Source organism: Crocodylus porosus, unplaced genomic scaffold (assembly GCF_001723895.1).
Source record: "Crocodylus porosus isolate Cpor-Errol unplaced genomic scaffold, CroPor_comp1, whole genome shotgun sequence".
Lineage (NCBI taxonomy): Eukaryota > Metazoa > Chordata > Crocodylia > Crocodylidae > Crocodylus > Crocodylus porosus.
In genome coordinates this window covers 49,944,233-49,966,419 of record NW_017728947.1, presented here as the reverse complement: position 1 = coordinate 49,966,419, position 22,187 = coordinate 49,944,233, and the positions used below count along the sequence as shown (strand labels likewise).

At 42.9% G+C, this 22,187-nt stretch overlaps 1 protein-coding gene across 2 annotated transcripts in view; it reads right to left on the bottom strand.

The window, feature by feature from the left end:
- SIPA1L1 (signal induced proliferation associated 1 like 1) overlaps window positions 1-22,187 on the bottom strand; it is a 431,247-nt gene that overhangs the window by 381,072 nt on the left and 27,988 nt on the right. For both annotated transcript variants that reach the window (XM_019551381.1, XM_019551380.1), the window contains exon 2: window positions 12,654-12,759. The gene's annotated coding sequence lies outside the window, so the exon portion shown is untranslated. The remainder of the gene's footprint in view (window positions 1-12,653; window positions 12,760-22,187) is intronic.

Sequence of the window (22,187 nt, the reverse complement as noted above, 5' to 3'; positions counted from 1 at the left end):
GTCTTAGATTACTTAATTCCTTACAATGTATTACCTGATAACCCTCATGCTGAGATTCAGAAAGGCATTTTTACTATGTTCAATTCAAAGAGTCTGTAGTTCCAAAGTTTACTCTAATTTTCACATTCAGTTTCTCTCAGCAGGCAAGAAACAGATATAAAGATACCTCTTGGAACCATACAGTAGGAATTCCTGAATATTCTTTAGATCAATGGTTATCAACCTTTTTTAATTTGTAGACCCCTCCCCTTCCACCACAACAGACTTACCAGAGGATCTCAAGATATAGGAAAGTACATTTTTAACAAAACTAGAACTCAAGCCATATACTTGTAAAAGAGACACAGAGAATATACTTGCAACCACAAATTGAAACTAAAAGTTCTCAAATTTATCAGGGGTGTTCACAATACCAAACAGCCCTCTAAAAAAAAGTCCTTCAAAGAAGATAGGACAGGCCAGAGGTATTTACAGCTGGTTCACTTTAAGAGTGCATCTTGGCTACTTAAAAATTGCTGAACACTTATCACCTACATACAGCAGCCTAGATGCCAGGAAGAGAAAAAGATTCCTGAATGCAGTTCATAATTAAAATATTGTTTTACGCAAGAAGTACTTGAATTGGAGCATGGTATACTCCAATATTAAATCCTTACAAGTAGTACAAAAATTAAAGGAGTGAAAACAGTTGCCTACCTATTAGGGCTGTGCAAAGCTTCAGTTGCTGATTCAATTCGGAGGAAATTTGGCCTGATTCAGCAGCCAAATCGCTGAATCCAGATCAAAATGGGAGACCCGTTAAAAGGTCCAAATCAAATACAAAGCCTCTGAATCAATTCAGAGAGATCTGGAGATTCAGATCAGCCGGGCAGAGGCAGACACAGATGGGCAACAGCTCCTCTGGCTGTGCCCGTCTCTCCCTGGTTAGGGGGAGCCGCGAGAGAAGCCGCCATGGCTGCCTGGCCCCATTCCCCACCTGGCCCCAGCCTCCCAGCACTTTAAAAAAAAAAAGCCCCACCCTTACTGGCTGCAGCAGCAGGGATCAGGGACTTGGAGGGCTTGTGGCAGAGCCCCCTCGCACAACACAGGGCTGTAAGGGACAGCAGGGATCATGTCCCAGCTCATATGGCACCCAGGTGACAGCTGCCCCATGGCATGGGTGCAGCACAACTCAGCAGGGCGCTGCACGTTGTCCAGTAGCTATAGATGCCAGGTGGAGGGGGACAATCACCCATGCCCCCACTGTGCGGGGGGGTGGGGCTCTGCCACAAGCCCTCAGAGGCCTTGATCCCCACCACTGCTGCAGACAGTGAGTGCATGCCCCCCCCTTTTTTAACTGCCAGGAAGCTGGGCAGCCATCAGGGGCAGGGAGGCTGCGCCACATGGCCCCAGAGCCATCATAGCCTCAGCTACCACCATTAAGTGCGGGGGGGGGGGTTGTTTTTAAGTGCCAGGAGGCTGGGGCCAGGCAAGGCACCCACAGGGGCTTCTCCCATGGCTCCCCTTGCCCGGGGAGAGGCAGGCACAGCTGAAGAAGCAGCCTCCCAGCTGTGCCTGCCTCTCCCCAGTGGATCCGAATCAGCACGGAATATTCTATTCTAATCCGGCCAAATCGAATGGAGACAGTGATTTAAACCACCAGATCAAATCACTGTCCTCCAAATTGGCTAAATGCGAATCAATGCTTCCCTATTTGCACAGGCTTAGTACCTACCTTACGCCAATTCCAATGAAAAGATGCACACAGTTTGTTCTTTTATCACTAAATGACCATTCTACATTTATAGGTGGATTTTTTTAGAAGAGAAAACATGTATTTTACAAAGTTCACTCCAAATCTCAGAAAAAGGTATATTTAAGTTTATCAATCCATCTCTTTTCCAACCTTTAATAAAATACGATTATAAGAACACAGCATCTCTCAGCTTTATACAAGCGTTGTAATAAGGTTTTGTGAAAATTAGAAGCCCTTATCAAAAGACAAATGAAAAAATTAAAGTCCTTAAAATAGGTATTAAAAAAAGCAAAGCTACCACTAAAAATTCTAATAATGAGTCAACCGAACTACAGGGCTGCACATAACATCCAGTTATTAATCTGCTATGTTGAGGGGTGGAGGGGAATTTTCAGTTCTCCCAGGTCAATTAAGGAAAGTTCTGTTCTGGAAAATTAACCTCAAATATGGCACCTGTGGACTGAATGCTGGTCTCTCAAATGATTTCCTGGTATACATAATCAAATTTGCCAGCTGCAGGGGCGTGGACTTCACCTCTCAGTGAAAGGTGAAAGTCTTTTCTTCAACAGGTTGGCTGATCTCCTACGCCAGGCTTTAAACTAGCTCAGACGGGGGACAGGGAGGCTGAAGGAGAACATCAGGAACCTGCAATCCATGGGACATCCAACAGTACAGCACAGGTAAGCAATAAGCAGGTAAGCAATAAGGGGACCACTGGGCATCAGAGCCAGGGGGCGACAAAGGTGTCAGTCACAGGGCTCAAGTGCCTATACAGTAATGCTAGAAGCATGGGGAACAAGCAGGATGAACTAGCACTCCTGCTTGCAGAAAACACTTACGACTTAGTGGGGTTAACAGAAACCTAATGGGACTCTATCCACGACTGGGTGGTACACATTGAGGACTATAAGCTGTAGAGAAAGGATAGTGAGGAAGAGAGGGGGAAGGGTTGTGCCCTATGCCAAGGAGCGTTATTCATTGACCCTTATCAAAATGGAATTGGAGGAGGAGAAAGTAGAAGGATTGTGGGTTAGGATACATGGAGGTCCAGGGAAAAAGGATTTGGTGCTGGGGGTCTGCTAAAGACCCCCACACCAAGGCGAAGAAATAGATGTGGAACTCCTGAGGCAGCTATCGGAGACCATAAAGACTAGGGAAGAGGTAGTCACGGGGGACCTAAAACTACCCTGACATCTGCTGGGAGACACAGACAGCAAATTCCCACCGTTCACACAGGTTCCTATCTGGTGTATAGGACTTCCACCTGACACAGGAGGTACATGGTCCCACTAGGAGGAATGCCTTACTGGACCTGGTATTGGCAATGGGGGGGATGACCTGGTAGGGGACCTACAGATCAGTGGTCGCCTGGGGGACGGTAACCACCAAATAACAGATTTCGCCATAAGGTGCACAGTGAGAAAGGTAACTAGTAGGGTTGAAGTACTAGACTTTAGGAAGGCTGACTTCAGCAAGCTCAGGCGTTTAGTCAAAGATGCACTGCACTGACCAGAGAAATCCAGAGCAGCCTAAGGGCAAAATGCGGGGCATATAAGCAGGGAGAGATTACTAAAGAGGAGTATACCTCCTCAGCTTGAAGTTGTAGGGGAGGCAGTTAGAAAGGCCAAAACTACCATGGAGCTGCAGATGGCATCCCAAGTTAAGAATAACAAAAAATTGTTTTTCAGATATATAGGGAATAAAAGGAAGGCCCAGGGTGGAACAGGACCACTGCTGAATGGGCAAAAGCAATTGGTGGCAGACAGGAGGGACAAGGCTGAACTCCTCAATGAGTTCTTTGCCTCAGTGTTCCTAAACAAGGGGCAAGACAAGTCTCACAATGGGACTGTAGAGAGGCAACAGCAGGGTGCCAGACTACCAAGCGTTGACCCTGAGATGGTACAGAGTCACTTGGAAGGACTGGATGTGTTTAAGTCAGCAGGCCTGGATGAGCTCCATCCGAGGGTACTGAAGGCACTGGCTGATGTCATTGCACAGGCACTGGCAAGAATATTTGAGCAGTCGTGGCACACGGGCCAGGTCCCAGAGGACTGGAAGAGGCCAACGTGGTCCCTATTTTCAAGAAGGGGAGGAAGGAGGATCCAGGCAACTATAGGCCAGTCAGTTTCACCTCCATCCTTGGCAAAGTCTTCAAAAAGATTATTAGGGCTCATATATATATGAGAGCCCAGCAGGAAAAATTATGCTGAGGGGAAACCAGCATGGGTTCGTAGCAGGTAGATCATGCCTGACTAATCTACTCTCTTTCTTTGACCAGGTTACATATTTACCTGGATGCACGAGTAGGGGTAGATATTATTTACTTAGACTTCAGGAAAGCCTTCAATATGGTATCTCACCCCATACTGGTGAACAAATTAAGAGGCTGTGACTTGGTTAATTACACAGTCTGGTAGGTAGAAAATTGGCTAGAGGGTCGTACCCAGAGAGTGGTGGTGGATGGGTCAGTTATCGACCTGGAAAGGCATGGGTAATGGGGTCCCACAGGGCTCAGACCTTGGACTGATACTCTTCAATGTCTTCATCAGTGACTTGGACCAGGGAGTGAAGTGTACTCTATCCAAGTTTGCAGAGGATACAAAACTGTGGAGAGAAGTGGACACGCCAGAGGGCAGGGAGCAACTACAGGCAGACCTGGACAGGTTGGACAAATGGGCAGAAAACAGTAGAATGCAATTTAACAAGGAGAAATGCGAAGTGCTGCACCTAGGGAGGAAAAATGTCCTACTGCCTATGAAATTACCTGCTCAGTAGCACGGAAGCGGGAAGGGATCTTGGAGTCCTAGTGGACTCCAAGGTGAACATGAGTCGTCAGTGTGACAAAGTCATCAGCAAAGCTAACAGCACTTTATTGTGCATCAGCAGATGCATGACAAACAGAACCAAGGAGGTGATACTTCCCCTCTATCAGGCACTGGTCAGACTGCAGTTGGAATACTGCGTGCAGTTTTGGGTGCCACACTTCAAGAGGGATGTGGATAACCTGGAGAGGGTCCAGAGAAGGGACACTCGTATAGTTAAGGGCTTGCAGGCAAAGCCCTACGAGGACAGACTAGGGCACCTGGCCCTCTTCAGCCTCCGCAAGAGAAGGTTGAGAGGCAAACTTGTGGCTGCCTATAAATTCATCGTGGGGCCACAGAAGGAAATTGGTGAGGCTCTGCTCACCAAGGCACCCCGGAGGTCACAAGAAATAATGGCCATAAGCTAGCAGTGAGCAGATTTAGACTGGACATTAGGAAGAACTTCTCCACAGTTAGAGTGGCCAAAATCTGGAATGGGGTCCCAAGCCAGGTAGTGCTCTCCCCCATCCTGGGGGTCTTCAAGAGGTTAGACAGGCATCTGGCTGGGGTCATCTGAACCCAGCACTCTTTCCTGCCTATGCAGAGGGTCAGACTCGATGATCTATTGAGGTCCCTTCCGACCTAACATCTATGAATCTATGAAAGCTGAAAATGTTAAGTTGAAACAATTGATGAATCCAAAATAGGACAGCTCAAACAAAATAATATGCAGACAAATATCCGTCTTTGCTTAAAAATACAGAAATTGTTATATTAGGCAAAAGTAAAAGTTCAACTCTACTGATTTCAGTTCTGTTGATATGTGAACCAGAACAGAATACTATGGATATAAAGGGATATGCTATGCTAACTGCAGTGAAGATTTAATTTTGTCAACAAAGCAACCAAAACAGACACACACGTGGGGGGCAAATAAGTTGAAGAAAGCAACGTTTTCTGACAATTTTCTAAAAAGATACACATTTTAAATGTATGCATCTTACCAGTTTCTTAATTCAGCCTTAGAAGTGTTCAGATTTAGTCAATTTATGATGGTTCTGTGAGCTGGTATGTTTTTTCTAGAACCTGCTATTTTGGCTTCAATATCTAAACTTTCATTTAGAACAATTAAATGCATTTAAACTTGTGGCAATAAATGTTAAAATGAGAACTCAAGGCTATGGACAGTCAATCTGCAACAATTATTCTGAAAGAAGTATGAATTTATTTCAAGGAAGTTAATCTAGTCTAATGAAGAAAAAAAAATATTAATACCTGAACAAACCATGCAGGAAATCATGAAGACTTACTTATTTTGACAACAAGTGGTAGGAGTTCAGTTGTGAACAGAGCTGGAGGGAATGCCACTACTAAATATTTTCCCTTCTTTAAATTTCTGTTTTAAAATGCATGTGCTAGACAGCAAAAGATGCATTTTTTTTTCTGGGAGCAAGCTACACAGGTGAACACAACAAAAAAGAGTTCTCTCTGAACAGCTGATGGGGACAAGTGCCCTTGCTTCTTCCCTGATTTTATTCTCAGTAACTAGTAAGAATTGAGGATTTTCTTTCTTTTAGGACAGCTCTACACATGCAGTGAGGCTGCTCCAACATGCAGTAATTACAGCACATTGAAGACTCAATTAATAGTCTGCCAGAGCATGATAATTACCATGCTCCAGCAGACCCTGGCATCACGTGCATCACCGTTCCCATGCTGAAAAATGGCTGCGGGGGTGCTTTAACTAAAGCTCATCCAGCAAGCTTTAGTTAAAGCGCCACCACCTCCATTTTTCAGCATGGGGACGCTGATACATGTGACGCTCCAGGCTCCTTTAATTAGAGAAGCTCTCAGAGCCACTCTAATTAAAGCACACACATACCTCCACCCCCACTCATGGAGCCAGTAGTTGCTACCAGCCTGATGATTCACAGGATTTACTTTGTTTCTTATACTCGTGTAATTACATTAAAAAAAAAAAAATACACATAGTAAACAAAAAGATAAGCTTTTATCTCAAAAATATCATACAGCTTCACTGTTCTTGCAATTAATTTTTCAAAAGTTAAATTAATTTACACAAAACATTACCATGCATGAAAATATTAATTACATTAGGATCACCATGTACATTTTCTGTATAGTGTCCTAGAATTAACAAACAGCACTTGAGATACTATCTGAAACCATTTATTTACACACTATTCAAATAGGCGTTATATTTGCTAAAACCTACACACCCAGTCAATATAGAAGATGTTTAAAATGTACTCCAGAAGCCTTTTGAGAAAAACAAATAAATGGAAGCAATCCAGAATCATTCTGAATACTTCCACCCCCATTATTTGAAAAGAACACACCACCTATACAATACATTTGAAACTGAGAATGTTAAAAATTTCACATTATGATTCTGATCTTAGAAAATATATTAATTTTCAGTCTAGTATAATGTGACCGACCTGCAAGCCAATTGCCTATAATTTTGCATACCTAATAAAGAATATATTAATGGTATAAAATGCACATACAAAGTTAGGTTTAACTGTATTTAGATATTTTATCCAATAGTATCAAATGTTCAAACAAAACAATGTTAAGCAGAACTGAGTGTTTTGTTTGTTCCTTCACTAAATCAACTTTAAAAATTACACAGTGAGCATGAGAAACTATTTTTACAAAAACACCACCCTCCCAGTTGCAACTGCAAAATCAGGGACTGTCCAGAAACTCTGACTTGCAACAAGCAGAAAACTAAGCCTAATAATGTCTCAAATATTGCCAGTTTTACTGTTTGGCAGCTTATGCTTGAGCCAAAATAACGCAACAAGTTAAAACACATTCACAGACTGAAACACATTCACAAGTTCTCATATCATTGCCAAAGCTATATAAGGGCCAAGACACACCTAGTGTAATCTATTATTCAGCTTATGTTACAATTGTAATCAAAGACAAAGCGAAACCATACCATTTCTCAATAAAAAAAAATTAAAATTTCAGAACCCTCAGGAGCAAAAATGGCATCTTGAACAGACTTTTTAAACTAGACATCAGGCTCCAACCAAGGATTTATCAAATACCGAAACCGTTTCTTGGATACTAGTTTGGTTATTACCATATGCTCTAACATACAGCACACACCTTTAAACACAATAGTTGCTTGAAATTGTAGTGCACATCATACACAAGAAATACAGTAAGAACAGTTTCTGCAGTTACCAGGCAAAATAAAATCTGCAATCAACTCAAAAAGCAGAACAATGAGCAAGCTTGGCTCGCTAACTACTGCTACTCAGTTACTTACTACAAGGACAGATTTTTCTTCGTTCTGCCTTTCAAAAACAGGGCATGATGTATATTACATATAAGAATGTTTGGTACTTACAAGACAGTTCCAGGAACTTCTTTGTCCATTAATTCACCTTCATAAATAACATGTTAAAAATATTTCCTTACTTAAAAAAAAAATGCATGTATAACCATGTCACTTTAAGGCATCTTTCTTGAACAGTACCATACATTGCTGTTCAGCCATGTTTTCAAGAGTCATCTGTGGGTGGAATGAATTAGAATCTGAAACAACTAACTGGAAACTGCAGATTAATGACACAAAAATCAAAAGGAAATCCTGTCTTGTGAAAAAAATACTTGCAGCTGCTTCTGTTTCCACTAGCAGGTCTAATGGATTAACTGTAATATAACATGTATACCACAGTATAAATTTGAAACATTTTAAAAAGAGGAACTTTTTTTTTTAAACAGTGGCATGGATAACTACAGAGCCTTTAAAACAATCTCCTCCCTTTATACCAATTTTGCTACTGTTCGAAACTTTATATGCAAGTCTTATAATCGCCCCTTGTTTGTAAAACATATAATTCAAGATTATGCAATTGCATAGTAAGATTGCTCCTAGACCTTTTATGTTGGAAGCATTAAAGCATTTACAGAGTTAGCTTGCCAAGGATAATACATATATAACTTGACCTCAATTCATCCAAGACTTGAATTAAACTTGCTGGGACTAGATCAGACAGATTTAAAACACTGTATTAATCCTAAACAATGATGGTCAAAAAAATCTAAACTGTTTGAAATCTTTCATGCACACAGCTAGCTCTCTGTCCACTGCTTCCCAGTGATCTTTCACAGTCAAAGTACAGGCTAAGGAGAAGGGAGAATGTAAATGTCAAAGTGCAATCCCATATCACTGATGTGTGATGGGATTACTTGCTAGGGGCTATAATAGGAAGTGAAAGGAGCTGAATTGGAAAGGAGTATGGTGTCTGTCCTCTCTAGATTACCATTTCAATTCAGAATCACAGAACTGGCAGCTGAAAGTTATGTAAGGAATGTCTTGCTAAAGGTGCTAAAGTTAATAATAAAAGTTTTTTTTAAAAAGCATCAGAAGAAGAAAGCCAGTAAGAGACTTACCAGGACCCTTAAATGACCAAGTTGTAAAAGCCACACTCAAGGGTGATGGGACCATAGCAGAAAAGCTAAATGAATTCCTTCCATCGGTTTTTACTACAGAAGATATTAGGGTAATTCCCAAACCAGATCAATTCTTCCTAGCAGATGGGTCTTAAGATTTAGATTACACTGAAGTGATAACAGACATTTTAGAGCAAAAAAACAATAAATTTAGTATCTTAATAAGTTTCCAGGACCACATGGCAATCACTTGAGAGTTCTGAAGGAACTTAAATATGCAGTTGCAGAACTGTAGGTGGTATTATACAACTATTGTTACAAATGGCCAGTTGTCAACACAACACCCATCTTCAAAATGTTCCAGAGGTGATCCTGAGCTCTACAGACAGAGAAGTCTCACTTGCATCCCTGACAGGTAGAATCATTAATAATGAATAAAATCAAGTCACATGGACAAATGTGACATGCTGTGGAAGAGTCAGCCTGATTTAAGTAAAGGGAAACCCTGCCTCTCTAATTTACTGGAGTTCTTTCTGGGTGTTAAACACAGGGACAAAAGAGATCCAGTTGACATCACACATTTTGACAAGGACCTTCACCATAGGCTTAAAAAGAGTTGGTAAACAATTGGAGGGAAAGTTCTTTAGTGGACTGAAAGCAGTTAAAGGATAGGAAGCAAAGGGCAGGGTTAAGTAAGCATTTTTCAGGATGGAGGGAGGTCATAAATAGGGTCCTGCCAGGTCCATGTTGAGCTCAGTTTGTCCAACATTTTCATCACTGACCTGGAAATGGAGATTTCACTACACATCCCTAAGTCTGCAGATGATACTAAATTATTCTGGGTAATCAAATCCCAAACTGACAGAGAAAAGTTGCAGAAAGACCTCAAAAAACTAACTTAAACGGGATAAAAATATGGCAGATGAACTTCAAAGGCAACAAGCACAAGATTATGCACATGCAGAAAAACAAATCTTAACTTCACATACTCGATGCTAGGTTCAGACCAGTTCCTGGGCAAGTACTCTACCCACAGGCCAGTTCCTCAATGAGTGCTGTACTCACTGAGCTATTACCTAAAAGGTAAGCAGCATCACAGGCAAAACCATCACCTCTTCCTTCTCCTGTATTTTTAAATGAGAGCAACCATAGCTACTGCACTGTCAACATGTCAATAGGCTGTCAATATGATCTGAGTACACTTACCAGATCAAGGAGCTTTAACATAAGAAAACCTAGTAGTCAATCCAAAACAGCTTTCAGTGCAAAATGAGTAAACTGAGTAGCATGGCATTTAAAGGTGGCTGGCACACCTTTGTGCAGGTACCATAACAGAAGTTTGGATTCCTAAAGAACTTTGGTGGCAAAAACCAAGGTATCCATGGTTCATCTGGCACCAGAGAGCGAGAGAACATGAAGGTGTGAGAGATTTTTGTGCACTGCATTCCTGGACTTAAAATGCCAATGTGCTTTGTGGAACTTACCCTAAAGTCTGTATTTGAACTAAATCAGTATGTTTAATTCAGTTCTAACATGTTTTGATCCAGTCTTCAAAACCGACAAACTGTGCTACAACACAAATAGAGAAAAATAAAATTTACTACATAACTCTGGTTTTACAACAGACACAGGCCCCTATTGAATTTCATGTGTAGTGTTTTTCAATCATTCTTGCCTTTCAAGATTTTTTTGTGCCCCAAGTTTTCTGGGGGGCGGGGAGGGGCGTTGTTTTTTTTGAGGGGGGGTTGTTGTTTGGTTGGGTTTTTTTTTTTTATAAGTCAAGTATATGTTTAGGAACATAATTACGATCTGGATAGGTTTCAATGGCATAATGAAACTAAACCAAGTTTCATAACCAATCCCCTACTGTGCATCTACAGGGTATCCAAAAGCACTCTGATAAATGTAATGGTACAATGATGTATGCATGAAATAATGCAAAGCCATTTCCACAATTGACCGTATTTTTATTTTTGCAAAAGTAACAAAAAATTAAACTTACAACCTGGCCTTACACCTCTCAAAAATACAGACATTCAATGTGAAATTTTAAAGGGATAAATGACATCTAGTCAAATTAAATTCAGAAGCAAGTATTCCATCATCAGAAGAGCGCACATCACACTTAAAGGATTAAATGGAACATGTAGGAAACTTTAGGGAAGCCCAGCTAAATTCCATATTTCTTTCTCATATTACAGCAGTGAGGACTGTTTGGGTGAAGCATGCATTCTGTAAAAGAATTGGCACAAGACGCATGGTCAGCTCTGGCACACATCCAAGAAGCCAATCTAGTAGCAGCTGCCTTCACAGGGGACAAGTGCCCCATCTCCGACCCAAGAGGAAAGTACAACAGTATCCATTCAGTACATTAGAAGAGCATCAGTTAACAAACAAAGGAGGCTAATGTAGGGAAAATATAGCACATTCCTTACAAAAATATATATAAAAGAACAGCTGACAAAAATAACATCCTGACAAAAATATCCAATTATTAGTTCCCTTGCAGTCACATTTTAGGAGTGTGTTAGAAAATATACGCCTATGACAAAGCCGTTGCACAGGCAGTCTTACCATTAGTCTAAGCTGCCTTCCTTTTGGAAAAGGGAGCCAAAAATCTACTTGTACAAATCCAAACTACTTTCTCTCTTCTCCATTATCTAGTACATAAATCTTGCATTTTTTTAAAAGACTAAATCAAATCCACCTTAGTAGGCAGCACCATCATATGCATTCAGAAACACTGAACACTGCAGGGATGGTTTTTTTTGTTTGTTTGTTTGTTTTACAAAATAAAACAAAAGAACAGGCTTCAGGATCTCAAGTCACTGTATTGTGGAAGTATGCTATACATAATAACGTCTGTCGTATCTATTGCCATGATTAAGTCCTTTAAATCTATTTTAAAAGAAAGTCATTCTGCTGTTCATTCCTTGAACAACTTAGAACCATAAGAACAAGCCAGTCAGAAATAACTACAATGAATCACCCACAGCTATGGCCATGGAAACAAATTCAAAATCATTAGGAACTTAAGAGAGAACATAAGCACTGTTCAACTACACACAGCAACATGGGCCTTCAATCTGTTCTTGATTCTACCTCACTTCAGCTTCTTTGCAATGTGACTTACTAAGGTTCATCACAGTTTTTGCAAGCAAAATATTTTAATACCTGACAATAAAAACACCCTTTCCAACTCGTATAGAGCTGAGTCGGAGGGTATTCTAGAGCTGCTAAATCTGAACCTCCCTGAAGCTTTTACTACTTAGAGCAGTGCTCAGAATACTATGACTCAAATAGTAAAGCAATGAAAAGGGACATTTTCTGCTTCGACTAGGTTTTAGAACTCACACTGTATTTTACTTCAGATCTACTGTTCTCAAACTAAAGATACCAAAAGATGTATTAAGTTTCCCTTCAAAATTAAAGTGTACATTTTATCTTTATATTTCTGTACAAAGAGTGGCTCATTTCTGCCATGTTTCTATTGTCTAGATTTAGCACAAAACCAGAGCAACATCGCAGCCAATACCCAGTAGCTGAAGATCTTTCAGTTCAGTTACACACATACCATTTAAAACTTCCTTTGCCTATTAACAGCACGCCAGAAAGCTACATATTTAGTCATCAGGTCTGTATTAAGTTTTATGTATTAAAAATAAATGTTGAATTCTTACTCTGTTCATCAGTTCTTCTAGTTAATTCTGGGTTCATCTGAATCTTGAGGTTTCCATTCCTTCTGACAGAATCAATGCTAAATCAATTTCAATGGAGGAGTTTCATCTGTGGGAAAGAAAAGGAAGGAAAAGAAAAAAGGAAAAAGATTTTATATTGAAGCAATAATTTGACTCTACAGGTTACTACAGAACAGGGAAGGGTAGGTAACCCCTTGTATGTGCCAGAGTATGGCAAGCAAAGGCAATTTGCTTGGCACTCATGCCTCGGGGAAGGGACTGAGGCTGTGCTACCACAAGGTTGGGCCCTTTATGGCTCCCCAACTCTCTGCCCCAGCATGCCAACATCTAACAAGTTGAGATTGCGGGTGTTTTGGCACTCTGCCCAAAAACGCTGCCAACCACTGCTATAGAGCAACCTAATCAACTGAACAAGTCCGCGTTTAACTTGCGCCTACTTCTGCAACAAACCCTTCCTTCAATGTCCTGTTTTGTAGGAAAGAATCAAAGAAATTCAAAACTTGTTTGAGTCTTCTAAATATACACAAACATACATAAAAATCTACCACACACTAAAAACACTTAGAAGGTCCATTGACTTGCAGTCTAAACCAGAGCCGAACAAAACTGTCAGGCATGAATTAATTCCAAACCCATCAGAACAATGATATTAAGAAAATGAACTCTGATAGCAGTAAGTTACACATGTGAAAGAAGCAAATGACTCTGAACTACTGGACTCTCCCAGAGAAATGTGTACCTTAAGGTAACAGCTGACAGCTCCAGATGCATCCTGTTCAACTAACAAAAATAACTAAACTTCCTTACACATTCCACCTCCCTTTGCTGTTTCTAAGGAGCCCATCCCCATAATAACTGAATACTGATACAGTAGTTTTACTGTTATGTCATAGGTGTTGACCTTATTATAGAAATCTCATCAGATGCACTTGAAAATGCATGCTTAGAGGTAACCAGTAGGGCTGTGCAAAATTTCAGCAGCTGTTTTGTTTCAGAGGTGTTCCAGGCCATTTTGGTGCCCAAAACATCAAATCCGAATTGAAACAGAAGGCTCCAAAACATTTCAGAAGTGTTTTGGAGAATTTCAGAGTTTTGGAATCAGGCTTGCAGGGAAACGAACACTAAGGAGAGGGAGGGGGAAGACGGTGGGGAGGACTACTCCGATACTGACATCTAGCTCCCAGTTCAATTCCCCAGCTCCTAGTTTGATTCCCCAGCTCTTCCTGGGGGGCGCAGGCCCCCGGATCTGCACGCGGGGTTTCAGCTGACTGCTGCTGCAAGCTAAGGCCAGTGGCAGCCACTCAGTGCACCCTGCACTGAGCGTGGGGAAGACTGCAGTGCAGCTGCTGGCTTCAGCCTGTGGCAGCAGCCTGCTGAAACCCAGCGTGCAGAACCAGGGACCCACACCCCCAGGAAGAGCTGGGGAACTGATCAGAGAGCTCAGAAATTGCACCAGGAGCTCCAGCTGACAGGTGGAGCCTCCCCAGCTCCCAGACAGCGCATGGCACCCTGCTGGAGGACTGCAGGGCTGTTTCAGACCCTTTCCAGGGGGGTGCGGGCCCCTGGATATGCGTGTGGGATGACAGCATGCTGCCGGCAAATTATACTAGTTGTGCTTTGAACAGTTTGAGGTGCAGTTTTACAAACAACCCTAAACCTATCTCCTTAAAACTTGGCAGGCCGCATGCCCTCAGAAGGAGCTATCATCCCAGCAATTTTCATCTGAATCAGGCACAAAATGACAAAGTTATAGGCATTTTAGTGATTCCCCATTCTAGCCCATGGCTGAAACACCGCTGAAACCCCAAAACAGATTTGGCCAAATAGAAACGGGACAGTGATCCGAAACACCAAAATAAATTACTGGCCTTCTGAAATGCCGAATCCAAAATGAAATAGCCACTCGCACAGCCTTTGTAACCAGTTTAAGGTAAAACCCACTGTTTTTGTTAAGGTTTGCATAACCACTACATACCCTGGTCCTAAAAAAAGCACAAGAAATTGTCCAAGTTAAATTCACATTTCATCAATTCACTTGCTCATAAAAAGAGCCAAAAGGAAAAGGAGACATAGACCCTTTTAGGGACAAGACCAGTAACTAGGGTTCACTGGCAAGTCAGCCAGATGAGAAACTGTAATCGTCGTATGAAAAATGGTGAGATTTTCCATAATCCGCAAAACATTAAAAACCACTGAAACACATTTAATTGTGACCATCTGTATTACCCAATACATTTTTATCATTGCTATCACGAGAAGGAAAACTATTTTGTCCTGGGACCCAAAGAAGCCAGGAAAACTCACCAGAAGGGCGGGCGGAGAGGAATGCCACGGTGGAGGGAGAACCCACGTGACTCGTCAGCCGCGCCTATGTACAGCTGCAGCCGGCAGCTGACAATGACGTCAGACGCCGGCCGGGAGATTTAAAAATGGCGGCTGCCGCTTTGGAGGCGGCAGATGGCTCCGGGATCAAGCGGCGGGCCGGGAAAGCACCAGCAAAGGATCCCGGGGACAGAACCCGCTGAGCTGGAGCCCAGGGAGAAGAAGCGACCCTGATCGGGAGCCCGACGACAGGGACGACGTCCGATCATGCGAGGAGTGACAGATTGGGTGAGCAACGAAGGAGCAGGAAGATCCAAGAAGAGTTCAGGGACTCCGAAGTAAGTTCGGCAACGGTGGGTGTGGGACTCGCCAAAGAGGGGTGGAAGACCGAGAATCCCCGGGCTGAAGGGAGATCGGGGCGGGATCACCGCCAAGACCCAGGGACATCGGGTCAAGGAACAGGAGTGGGACAACTGGCGGGCCACTGAAGGGGAATCCCTTCCCCTCCCGTCCCAGGCTAACAAGGATCTGGTGGAGGGATAGTGATATAGTTAGTGATGACACAGGGGAAGAGCCGCACCGGGTGAAGGGCGAGGGGTTGATAGAGGGTGCAGATTAGGCTCCGGTGTAGGTTACAGTGAGGAGGTCGACCACAAGGTAGCGGTATAGCGGCATCCTACAGTCTGTGGGATTGAGTAGGAAAGCCATGGGAGAAGCCAGTGGAAGCAGCGGAGCCGGATCAGAGAAGCGGAGCCCAGCAGTGGTGGGAGGCCAGGGTGTAGGGGTGGCAGAGCCCCATGTGCAACCAGCGGGCCAAGCCTGGGCCACCAAGGGACCCGTGCACTAGCCCCGCCCCACTAAGGAAACACTAAGTCGTGGCAGACGAGAGCGGGGTTGGCGACACGGGAGAAGATCACCCACGGAGACAAACCAGTCCGGAAGGGGAAGAGTTACCAACCAGGAAAACAGAGCTCCCCGGAGGGGTACAAGAAGGCCCGTCGGCGACATATTTTATACATGTTGTTTTATAATGGGAGCATATGCTAATGCTGCCTAGCTATTCTATAACCTTCTTCATCAGATCTCAGACCTTTTTATAAAAAAAGTGATTGGCATCCAGCTCTAGCAGGGGAAATACAGATTGAAGATCAGGAAGAACTTTCTGACTATGAGGGTGGCCAAGCATTGCAACAAGCTATCAGGAGAAACCGTGGAGTGCCCATCATTGGAAGTTTTCAAGAGCAGGTGACTCATGATCCTGAAGGAATGTCTGAGGAACTTCAGAAACCATCAGAAAAATCCAGAACCAAGTCACAGGTGTCCAAAAATGTACAAGGGATCTCTTAATGCATACATCAATAGAAGCTCCAAAACCCCATTAAAACCTATCGTAACAGGGAGCTAGGGACTCTGTTACTTTAAGGATAGCAAACAGCCCCAGGGAACCCCAGGTGCAGGGAGTTGCTTACCAGGAATGGCAGAGCAGTAAGGGACTAATAGGCTGCAGGTACCCAGTGCAGAATAAGTGGCTCAGCTATAAGGTGACAGGGCAGAGTGCCAATTGCAGCACTGGTAGCACAGTAATAGTGCTGCAGAACAGAGCTCAGCCTAGAGAAGAGGGATACTGGAAAAGAGGCCAATCTAGAAACCTAATGGAGGACACCTGCAGCTGGCCAAAGAAAGGCACAAGACTCCCAAGGGTGTGGCTTAGTGGATATAATCCCAGGGCTGAGTCTGGGGAGACAGTCTAGCCCTGCAGGCTCAAGGAGAGAGAGCTCCTAAGCAGAGAGGCTGCAGAGGACTGCTGGGCTGATATAGGATGCTTCAAGTAAGGCATAGAAGGCTTGCAGGGTAAAATGACCAGTGTAGAGGCAGGTGTGGGTTGCACTGCCAAGGAGCAGAGATTTATGTTCAAACCCAGTGTGGGCCAGGCTGCATTACAGCCAGCAAGCTAATTCTTTTGTTTATAGTTTGTTTGGGCCAGGCCTTGAATAGAAAGAAGGAGATCCCATTTGAATGCTTGAGAGCACAAGAACTTTTGGAGACTCTTTTGGACCCCAAAGGAGGTAGCCAAGGCCCAAGAGGGGTAAGCCCTGAACCCGTTAAAAGGCATACCTTGGACTGGAGCCAAAGGCCCACTGGGTCTCAAAGACACAGAGGCCTGACCATACCTTGGACTAGGACCAAGGGCCCATCCAGACCATTAACTTCTAATACCTGTGAGTCATAGGTGTGGCTGTAAGAGACCACAAAACTAACCACTAATGCCCATAGTATGCTGTTACACTGATCAACAACAAACAAGAAGTCCTCGCTCTGGGGTCCTGGGTAGCCTCCCTTTTCCCCAAATTAAACAATTACAACAAGACATGACCGGCAAGAAAGCAAAGGGGAGAATAAGGAACCAGAGTAAAACAGGAGCTACATGACTGCCAAGGGGAGTTACCACCCTGGAGACCTAGTCCTGCTACACCTATGTTTAAAGAACAGGTATGGAAAAAAACAGAATAAGATGAAGAGCTTTCAGATATTCCTAGTGCAAATGTAAATCAGACTGTAGCAGCAGCTTTCAGACTTCATGATGGCCATGCAAAAAATGTACTACCAGAATGACAAAAACATGGAAACACAGGGGCATAACAATTTTCCTAGCCCACTGGTGAATTCTTCACCTGTGTAATGAGCAGAAGGGAAAACATCCAACTACCCTTCTATACTACCGGCTCAAAAATCAAATCCATCTCAGTTTATAAATTAAGAAATCTAAGTTTAGTAACTGAATTTCACCCTTGCTTTGACACATTAACCTAAATAGTGAATGAATACTGTTTTTACAGGAAGCTTCTACGCTCTCCCTAATGGACTTTTAACTATTATTAAAACTGAAGAACATTGTGATAGTACAGTACAGAGTAGGTACTTTAAATTTTCCATCTCAATTAACAGAAGGCTGAAGTACTTCCATTTGAAACATATGTTCTTTAAATAGTAATTTCTCACTTCCCTCTTCCTCCTTTCTCTTACTTTTGAGCCTGGATTTACACTTCAAGATTTGTCATGATGAACATCTAGTCATACTGCTCTGTGGTATCATTCACTTAATAATGCATCTTGGATCCCCTCTACACATCAAGCTGAAGGTGCGATGGAATGTAAAGCATGAGTGCATTAGATCCCATTGCTCCTTACCACCAGTGCAGGAGAAACCCAATCCCAGGCTCCCCCTGCTCCACCAGCAAGCACCTGTGGCTGGGAGCCCCATGCACCCCTAGGGCCAGTGAATAGCCACAAAGCACACGCCCCCTAGGCCTTAGAGAGCACATCTCCCACTATCTCCAGGGTCTGGGGGTTTCCCACACTCCCAAGCCCTGAGGATCAGAGGATCCAAGATCCCCAGGGCTCAGGAGTACAAGAAACCCTTGTACCTTGGGAATTGTGGTTCCCACAATCCCTAGGGCTCAGGAGTGTGGGAAATGCCCAGGCCCTGGGGATTGCAGCTCTCCAGGACTTGGGGATTTTACAATGGGCATGGTGCACCCCTGTGGCTGGGAGCCCTGTCAGCTGCCAGGGCTGTCAGCTACAGGGGAGACTACATGTGCAAATTAAAACTCAATAGCAACCAGCTAGAAAACAATACACATTTTCGAGGTCCAATTTTATAACAGATGGAGCTTTTTCTTTTGTGATAGCTACTTTTCACGGGTAGCTGGTATCCAGTTAATTGCATGATACCTGTAACGTGTTACAGGGGGCCTTAAAGAATGAAGGTATGATATTACAGGCCTATAATTCAATACCAATTGTCTTATCTCACCTCTTCTTATCTGTTAATTTCTCCCTCTCTCCAGGGGTCAACCAATCAACCCAGTGAATTATTATTACCTAATCTACAACATAACTGCATCCCTCTTATGGATTCACATACTTAAAAAAAAAAATGGAACCAAGCTTTCAGAAACAGCCTTAACCACTCTTTAGTAAAAGATGGGGAAAGTGCATACTAAACAAGCTAGTTCTTTTGTTTATTGTATTCCCCCAGCAATTCAAATGCAAACATAGAACTGGTAAACAAAGATGAAAGTTACTTACTATCTAAGTAAATGCAAAGCTTTCTGAAAGCATCATTTTTTAAAAACTTCTGAAAAATAGATTAATCTCTAACTACACACTGAAGATCTGTACAAAGAACCCTGTATCACATCTTTATCAGTAACAGCAAATAAAAATTATTAGATTCTTGTGCTTCCCTTAAATACCCTGAATCACTTCGACCCTTTGATAACAGGAAAAAAAAACCTCTCTTCCATCAGTCAGATCCCTTTATAAATTATTTTTTCCTGCATAATCATAAAAGACATAGCTATAGTTATCAGGGAAACCACCAATCTGTGGCAGTCACAAATAAAAAGCAACTCTTTTCTGGATCTCAGTCTGGAACCTTAAAAGGAAAGAAGTTTCTCTCACTCTGTAAACCTGTGCCTCATTCATGGTCCAATCAGACAGACACTAAGACCAAGGTCTTGTATATCAATAGCATGCAAATACCAAGCATGCATTCACCAAGGAATCCAAGTTGTAGCCATATTGGTCTAGAGACAAAAAGGCAATCAGGACTCATAGTAGAGATGATATTGTTTATTAGACGAACTAGATTTTTGCAAAAAAAAAAAAAAAATTCTTTAATTGCAAGCTTTTGGGCACAAACACCCTTCATAGGGCACTGGAGAAAAGACTGTAGAAGCTCTCCAGGGTAAAAATGAAAATTCATATTTCATAGGATTTCACAGAGGAGTCAATAGATGGAAAACTCTGGGCAGTCAGTTCAAAGCTGGTATGGACCCTCTCACCTCCTGTGACGATCTGTAATCGTGCAAATTACATTAAAACAAAAGGCAGGAGCAGGATCTCGGGTTTCAGGTGGTCACAGTTGCCTCCTGCTTGGGAGAATATGAAGATTTCTTTTTTTTTTTTAAATCAGCTAAAATTTGATAGCTTTCATGTGTCAGGTATCCAGGTTGTAGCCATATTGGTCTAGAAGAAAAGGCAATCTTGTTGGTCTAATAAAAGATATCACTCTACTACGAGTCCTGATTGCCTTTCGCCAAGGCGTGCACTCACCCAGGCCCTTCAAAACTGCTCCAAAATCCACATCAGCCACTGAAGCAGCTCCAACTATAGCAACTGCAAAGGAGGCTTTAAGTCACAATGCAGGCACAACATACACAGTCTGACCTTTGGATGATATTTCCCAGATTCTCAGGAAGTAACTCTATCCAAACTCTAAACATCCCCCCCATCTTTAACTTCAAGGAAATGTGACTCACCTGCATGCTAAATTACCAGTATGGGTTATATTGTGAAGCACAAAGAATCATCTGCGCCAGTGATTAGAAGAGCTAAACATACCATTAATTCCTCTAGAGCAGGGGTAGGCAACGTTTTTTGGCCAGAGTGCCAAAAAAACCACAATGTCTACCTTGGAAGGTGCCAGAGTGCCAACATGCCAGAGCCTGGAGCAGCTGCTTAGAGCTCAGGCTGGTCATGGTGTGCTGAGCAAAATGGCCTTGCATGCCATGCTCAGCACACGTGCCAGGGGTTGCTGACCCCTGCTCTAGAGTCAACACTAACCAGACTAAAGAATATGTGGTAGCAGCTGCATCATTTTCCCATCTAAAACTCAAGTTCCATGCTCAAGAATACATTGAGAACAAATGACAATTAGGGAGCTCTGTGGAACTACAGCATGATGAATACAGATGGCTTTGAAGTTTTGGCATCAAAATTTCTAATGAACTCTCTTAAGGAATTCTCAAAATATTATAAATTTGGCCAAATCTGCATGGATTTTTAGAAGAAAAGCAAGTAGCAGACTCTGACCCCAAGAACAGCTACCTGCCCCACTTGAGGAAGTCATAGGAAATTAACTAACATTAGTCAAACTAACTACTTTTCTGTTTCCTTGTTTTAAAGTGACCAAATTGCTCTTAAATATTAAAACAATTCAGTCTGGAAGTACATCTGTGGAAAACATCTGTACAAATGACTGAAGTTTGACAAAGCTGTAAACTAATGAAAACAGAGGTTTTTAAACCCAAGTGTTCAAGTTGCTTAACTGTAAAGGCATCCCCAGGAACTTTATCTAGAAAGGATTCTTCAGACCATCCAACAATCCCCAGACTTTGCCTACCCACTCCTCTCCTAAGTTATGAAGCACTGCCCTGACAGATGGCAGTTCAAATTCATCAGGTTTGAGATGGTGGTGGAGGGTGCAGTTGGAAGCTGACTAGCAATGAGAGTATACTCCAAGGGTCAGCAACCCCTGGCACGCATGCCAAGCATGGCATGCAAGGCCATTTTGCTTGGCACACCACCACCAGCCTGAGCTCTAAGCAGCTGCTGCCAGCCACAGAGCCCAGGCTGCTCCCAGCACACAGCTGGGAGGCTGCAAGCCCTGCTGCAAGCAGACTGGGCTCCGTGGGCCAGGTGCAGCCAGGAGGCTGCAAAGAGCTGCTCCAGGCTCTGGCACGTTGACACTCCAGACCTTCCCAGGTAGACACTGTGATTTTTTCGGCACTCCGGCAATGGTATACTCTTTAATATGGTTATTATATACCGCTCAATTGTGAGAGTACAAGTGAGATGTTTCAGGACCAAGCTTCTCTGAAAGTTATGCAGCACTAGATAAATGAGCAATATGGTCTGTCATCAGCTAAAAGTATAAACAACTAGATGAGCTAATTGTGAACTTGTCTTTAGTTCTTCACAGACTTGCTTAATAGCTCCTGCTGGCCCTCTTGCGCTAGCAGCCTTATGTTCCTATCATAACAGATGTACTCCATTTTTTCCTTTATCTTTTCCCCTAACCCCTTGCTTTTAAAATATGAAATTTAGCTTGTAATCCTGTCCTACATTCCCCGACCTCCACATTTTTTGGCACAAAGACTGGTCACACATTCTGACTTTTGCTAGATACCTAGGTTTTCCTAGACATGTCCTCTTTTTTGGCCCCCTGCCCTCCTCGTGTCTGGGCAAGTTTTTAAAATGCGAGCAAATGTCTGGATGTTTGCTTTGCCTCTGCTTTTCCTGGGCACAAGCAGCTTGGAACTGGAAGCTACAGACAAGGCGATTGGCTGACAGAGGTCATGTGCTCTGCGCATGAGCGCTGACAAGTGTGTGTGTGTGTGTGTGTGTGTG